Source organism: Ceratotherium simum, chromosome 15 (assembly GCF_057802395.1).
Source record: "Ceratotherium simum simum isolate JZ-2026a chromosome 15, ASM5780239v1, whole genome shotgun sequence".
Taxonomy (NCBI): domain Eukaryota; kingdom Metazoa; phylum Chordata; class Mammalia; order Perissodactyla; family Rhinocerotidae; genus Ceratotherium; species Ceratotherium simum.
Window position 1 is genome coordinate 51,096,036 of NC_141914.1, and position 7,313 is coordinate 51,103,348.

The 7,313-nt window shown below is 43.3% G+C and overlaps 1 pseudogene; it reads right to left on the reverse strand.

Moving 5' to 3' along the window:
- Positions 1 to 500: 500 nt before the first annotated feature.
- On the reverse strand, positions 501 to 7,313 carry LOC147915207 (DNA-directed RNA polymerases I, II, and III subunit RPABC5 pseudogene; annotated as a pseudogene).

Sequence of the window (7,313 nt, forward strand, 5' to 3'; positions counted from 1 at the left end):
CTTGGTTCTCGGCAGAACTTGGAGGAGTCTGGTGTTCTACTTCTTGGTGTGACTGATGTCACATGGGTGTGTTCACTTTGTGATGTCACTGAGCCATACACTTATGATTTTGCACTTTTCTTTAGCTATGTCACACTTTATTTGAAAAGTTTACTTTCAAGTGTTTTCTGTGCATGTGTGCATTTCTTAATTAATTATCCAATTAAGTTGTTCTAGCAGCAGAACATCAAAAGGCAACAGGAAGTTGGTCACACACAACCTTCTTTAAATGCACAGTTCTTGGCTGCCGTCATCTGCAGGGGGATCTTACGTTGCTACAAGAGGGACTGAGTTTTATAGCACAAATCCATTTGAAAAAAAAAAATCCTGTAATTACATGTTGTATCTTGAAATAAACAGCCTGGGGCCGGCCCCGTGGCATAGTGGTTAAGTGCGTGCTTCGCTGCTGGCGGCCCGGGTTCGGATCCCGGGTGCACACTGATGCACCACTTGTTGGGCCATGCTGTGGCGGTGTCCCACATAAAGTGGAGGAAAATGGGCATGGATGTCAGCTCAGGGCCAGTCTTCCTCAGCTAAAAAAGAGGAGGATTGGCATCGATGTTAGCTCAGGGCTGATTTCCTCACACAAAAAAATAAATAAATCAACAGCCAACAGGAAGGAAAAGGAATTTTTCTCAGCAGCACAGAACAATATGTTGGGTTGTTTCCTCTCTGTGATGTGGGGGGAGAGTAAACAAAATGAGCATCCTGGTGGATTTTATTTTAAGCAGGTTTAATTTTAACCATGATAAGCACAAGATACTTAAGAGAGAAATGGAATGCTTATTTCATATTGTCCCAGATGAGAAAGCTCCGTGCTGGAAGCCTCTATCACAAAGAGGCCCGAAGAGTTATTCTTTTGTTTCTCTCCTTTCTACTCCAGCAGCTAATGGTTATTTTTCACTTGGATTTGTGAACTCCTGGAGGGCAATATTCCCAATTTTGGAAAGCATCTGTTGATGGTAAAAAAGGAAACACAGGGATTGAGTGATGGCAGCTGTAAAATCCTTGCTTGCTGGGTAAGTGCTACGTCCTTGGTCTTCTCTTTTCACCTCCCAGTCTCGCCTCCATGATCTCTCTCTCAAAGCCCCATAGCACCAGTGTTTTTTCTCTATGGCACGTAAGGTTTGGCTCTGTAGTTGCCTTACCACCTGCCAGGCTGGAAGCTTTCAGGTGGCAGAGACTAGCTCTTGGCATGCAAGAGGGGTCTCCTTCTGCATCAGGTTTGTCTTGTACGGGCAGAGGCCAGTGGCTTGCTCCTTCCCTGGACTGTGAGCTGCTTGGGGGCAGGGACCACAGGTTCCTCATGTTTGTATTTTCATTGTTTGGTACATAATAGGGGCTCAATAAGTGTTGGCTGAATGAAAAATAGAAGGGATGGTGGGTTAGGTCTCCCAGTTGCAAGATTCTTCAGATGACCTGCCTCCTGAATGCTGCAGAAAACTGTAATTGCCTCCCAAAAAAGTAGTCTATGGTCTATATTGGGGGTCTAACTGGCATTCCTTCTGTCCCTACTGATCACTGTCCTCCTCTCAATCTCCATGGGGTGGAATAAAGAATGTGCAGTGGCAATGGGGATGAAAATTTGAGCTTATTGTCCACTAGTTGGTTCCCCTGCTACAGGGAAATTGTTTATTATTGTGGCTTGGCATTGATGGAACCTTCAAAACAAACATTCCATTCTCCCCTCCAATACTGTTATTTAACAAGTAACTTTGGTTGGAGACTGAGGAAAGTACTAGACTTCTTCAGAATTCTTGCGTATGCTGTTTTTAAGAAATAAAATTTGCAATCCGTCCTTTGGAAAGAGACTAAGTTGGGAGTAGGGTGGAAGGTGAGGTAGAAAGAAGTATATAGGAATTTGAGAAGTGGAGAACTCTGAGGGTTCTTTTATTAAAGGCCAGTGAGAAAAAAAGTTATTAAGAATAAGAATAATCTTGTAAACCTTGCGGATTACACGCAACTAGAGAGTTGGGTTGGCGATGCGACCTGTCTTTGCGTAGCATCCACCGCCTCTCTACAGTTGTGAAGTCTGACAGATGCTGTATAGACTCTCTATAAATGCAGACCGGTTTCTACATACTCATTGCTCTTGTCCTCAGTTGTAGACTCATTTGCTTGTTAGCGATCTTTACTTTTTCTTTGCAGTGCAAAGTGCCATAATCGCAAGAGGTGAAGATGTATATTTGAAGATATGGAAAAGTTAATCCTAAAATCTTCCTCTTCTTTTTTTTTTGTGAGGAAGATCAGCCCTGAGCTAACAGCCATGCTAATCCTCCTCTTTTTGCTGAGGAAGACCGACCCTGAGCTAACATCTATTGCCAATCCTCCTCCTTTTGTTTCCTTTTTTCTCCCCAAAGCCCCAGTAGATAGTTGTACGTCATAGTTGCACATCCTTCTAGTTGCTGTATGTGGGACGCGGCCTCAGCATGGCCGGAGAAGCGGTGAGTTGGTGCGCACCCGGGATCCGAACCCAAGCTGCCAGTAGCGGAGCGCACGCACTTAACCGCTAAGCCATGGGGCCAGCCCTAAAATCTTCCTCTTCTAATCCCCTCTTATGTTGATCATCAAACACATTGTAATGTGAATCTTTGTAACATGCATTTGGAATACACTTAGTCTAAGGTTAACATAAATTCACATTTTGAGCTTGAAGAGCAGAAACACAATTTAAAATCATAAGCTAGTCAATGATTTGTTCTTCTGGAAAAATGGTAAGTCCGTGGTTTCACACAACACGTTCTTTTTCCAGACCATCAATTTTTGCATATTCTAAGTGCAAGTTATGAACCCATTTATTTAATACCTTTTCCCATTTCAGTGAACACATGGACGCATATCATACACATAAGGGTTTAGAAGGATATATATGAGTTTTAACAGTGGTTGTCCCTGGGGGGTAGGTTTGGGGGTTTTGTTTCCTTACTTTTGCTTTTAAATATTTTCAGAGTTTTCTCTAATAAGAAAAGATTTTAAAATTATTTTAAAACAACAGGTGGGGAGTTGTGGTTAGTACATGTAAATCTAAGAACTGTTAGAAATATTCAGAGAATTAGATGGTCCAATAGCCACACCATTCTTCTGTCTAGACTTGCCCCCATCAGCCCATTTCCATGTGGTTAGTGTAGTCTAAGATGCAAATTTGATCGTGGCAATGCCCTGCTTTGAGTCAACTCCCTCCAAAGGTACTTTCAGTGTCACTGTTCATACTTTTTATGCTGTGTAAGTCAGTCATCTTTCAGTTCCAAGTGACAGAAACCTCACTCAAAATAGCTTAAGAAAAAATGAGGGAATTTGTTTGCTCCTGTAATTGAAAAGTCCAGGGTTGTCTTTAGGCGGGGCTAGATCTAGGAGTTCAAAGATGCATTAATATCTTGTCTTTCCTGGTTCTGTTTTTTTCATGTTGGTTTTATTTTTAGACAGCCTCTGTCCATGTGGAGGCAACATAGCCATCAGCATCTCCAGGCCCCAACGGTCCTCAGAACTGGAGATCCTGAGGAAGTGGGAGGACTTGGACTGGCCTGGGTTGGGTAGTGCGCTCTTCCTTGGGGCTAGTCACCCCAGAATGGAATGAGGAGTACTACAGAAGGGGAAGGGGTGCTCCCCAAAGGAAGGGATTCTAGGCAAACCATAACCTGCTGCCTACATCCCTCTCTACACTCATCTCTCTCCTTTTTTTTTTTTTTTTGTGGTTCTGCAAAGACCTTTACTGGATGGTGCCTTCCAGAGCAGGAGGACACATGTCCACGCGGCTGTGGTCAGGCTTTGGTCCCAGCTCTACGACCTCAGTGGAATGAAGTCTGGGCAAGACTCTGATTGCATATGTTCAGCATGGCCAGCGGATGGGCTCCAGCACACTCACTTCTCCGGGGGCACGCACTTGAGCAGCCTCTCCATCAGGTCCACGTGGGCCAGCGGCATGCAAAGGCTGTGGTAGCGCTTCAGGCCCAGTGCGTCCAGGGCGTCCCCCTCGGTGCACTCGGCCTGCAGCAGCCCCAGGCAGGCCTCCCACTTGTTGCTGACAATCTTGCCACAAGTGAAGCAGCGCACAGGTATGATGATGGCGGCAGCATGGCAGCTGGCCGGTTCTGTGGGCTGTCTGACCACAGGCCATGCTCCATGATTCTCTAGACTCATCTCTTTTCTAGCTGCACCTGAACTGTTTTCAGTTCCAGGAACATGCTGGACACACTCTTGTCCCTTATTTTGTATTTCTCGCTGCATTGGCCCAAAATAACCTTCCTCTCTTCCTTACCTAGCAAACTCATCCTTCAAGATCTAGTTCATGATACTTCTACGGGATGTCTTTCCTGATCCTCCCTATCTGGGCTGGGTATTCATTGACATGATTCCATAAGCATGTCACAGATATGCTTGACATCACCCTGCACCCTGATGCAACTGTTTGCCTAAGTACTTGTCTCTCTCTCTCTCACTAAACCAGCTCCTTGAGTTCAGTGATTGCACAATGCCTGGCACATAGCAATCACCCAATAAATGCTTGTTGAATGACTAAAAGATAACCTCAGTGTCAATAAGATCTTGCCCTGCTTATTTAAGAAGTTCCTACAACAAATCTTCAATTTTTGTTCAGGAGTAAGATATAATAAAACCTTATACAACACACGTAACTTACTAAATATGTGTTAACGGAGTAGACATGAGATGTGAATGATATACTAAATTATGCTAAATTGAGTATCACTGGCCTTTGAATACGGTGTTATAGTCCTATTTGAAATATCAGTGGATCTGATTAGCTAAGTCAGAGGTTCTTAACCTGGAGTTAAGACCTTTAAGGGAGTTAAGGATAGAATTCAGAGGATATGTGAACTTAGGTGAAAAACAATTGCTTTATTTTCCATAGACTATAACTGAAATTTAGTATTTCTTTCATTATAAATGCACACAACAATCCAGAGTTGTGTTAGGCAGTAACTGTGACTTTGTCAGTAAGAGAAATCAGGTATTTTCATATCACGTTACAGTTGTTGCAGACATCTCAATATACAGTTTATGCTACTTCAGTGTCACAGCAGTTACTAAACTCCCTGCTGGGTCTGGTTATTAAATGAACACATATAGTTCTGTAGCACACATTTGCAGATCTTGATAACTTACACTTCAATATAATTGGTTTTCTTTGTAATCCCATGCATCTTATTTTCTGCACTTAAAAACATTATTCTGAGAAACAGACCATGGCACAAAAAAGTTGACGTGATCTAGGCATTCACTTAGAATGAAACAAGACCAAAGCGTGACGCTCTGACTCCAGAGAAACAGCCTGTCCTGCCTCTTTTCTAATGCCACACCAAGAAGAGAGATCACAGGCCTCTTGGACAATCCTAAAATAACAAATCTAAGAGAAGATGTCCTCACTCAGACTGAAAATTCTATCTCGATGGAAAAGCCATGCAATTTATTTAAGTTTCAAAGAGTCTCTGGGCTAGGTTGGAAAAGTTAAGTAAATGCATTTGGACCTACTCAAAACCTCACAAATAAATGCTGCAGACATTGGCTTAAGAGCTTGCCAAAGACGACAAATTCATTCCTTTGTGTAGTTATCTGCATAGATATCCACTAGAACAGGATTTTGGTTATCAAAACTCTTAGGACATGCTCCATAAGGTTGTGAGATCCTTTCTAATGAGTTTGGTGACAAGGACCTGTCAAAGAGGTAAACTCCTCATTGGAATTCTTGTTCTCTAGGAATTTCTCTTTGGTTTATTGGTCTTGGTTCCAACAGGAAACACATGGTTCTTAAATTAAGATACTTTGAGGAGATGCTATGGTGGGTGGGTGTAGAGGAGCCACAAGAGGAAGCACAGTCGCTTCAGCGACTCCAGGCTAGTATCGGGAGAGCTGACATCACCTCTGTGCCAGAAAGGAAGAGAACAGGGAGTGGCAACTCGAAGGAAAGTGGTAAAGGCAAGTTGGGAAGAAGTAGTGACCTTTTTTGTGCGTGTGCGTGAGGAAGATTGGCCCTGAGGTAACATCTGTGCCAGTCTTCCTCTATTTTGTGTGTGGGTCACCACCACAGCATGGCTTGATGAGCAGTGTGTAGGTCGGCACCCAGGATCCAAATCTGTGAACCCCAGGCCGCCGAAGTGGAGCACGCGAACTTAACCACTATGCCACAGGGCCGGACCCAGAGAAGTGGTGACCTTTGACTGCTGAGGCAGTCCCACTGGGGGAGAGCCAAGAGAACAGACACCTTGACCGTCCTCACATCTCTTGCCAGGACCCTCCTCAGCCAAATCCACCCAGAAGTCAGGAGGCAAAGGACCCACTGTTGTGGTCCATTCATCAGCCTTATGGGCAGAGAGCACAGTGGAGCTGGAGAGGTAGAGAGATCCAGCACATCTGGCAAAGCCATACCATTGCACTCATCACACTATCTGATGGTCCAAGAGGGCAGAACTGTATTTTTTTATTCATGGCTGTGCCTAGTAAAATTTTGGCACATAGTAAGTGCTCAGTATTACTGAACGATTTAACAAAGAACTGAAATATTGCTGAAACAGGGTAAAAGCAAACTACTATACACAATTAGGGAACTATTTACTTTCAGACAGAGCAGACACGTAAAATGCTATGGAATACTGGAGCATGCTTCAGCAATAAATTCTGTTCTGCAGATCAGGTAGATGTATGTCACAGCTTTATGTATAGTTAGGTACAGTCGACCCTCATTATTCATGGATTCCGTATTTGCAAATTTGCCTACTCTTTAAAACTTTTGTGGTGATTTCACAGTCATCCGCAGAGGAAAATCTGACTTGCCCAAAGCATGTTTCCAGTTGACGCGGAACAAGGTGATATGCTGCTTTCCTGTTTCATCTCTTGCACTGTAAACAGTGTCCTTTGCTCAATTTAGTGCCATTTTTTTACATTTTTGTGTTTTTTGTTGATTTCACTGTTTAAAATGCCCTCCAAATGTAGTGCAGAAGTGCTGTCTAGTGTTCCTGAAGTATTTAAGAAGGCTGTGATGTGCCTCATGGAGAACATACATGTGTTAGACAAGCTTCAGTCAGGCATTAAGTTACAGTGCTGTTGACCGTGAGTTCAGTGTTAGCAAATCAACGAAACAGAAAGACACCTAAACAAGAGTATGTATTGACTGGTTGATGAAAATGGACCACAGGCTCACAGAATAGCCCTCTATTTCCCCTAGGAGCAATGATTCAGTATTTGTTAATTCCACGTTGGTAGTGACTTTATAGAACCTAACTACCACGAATAACAACAATCAACTGTACTTGCTGTTTTCC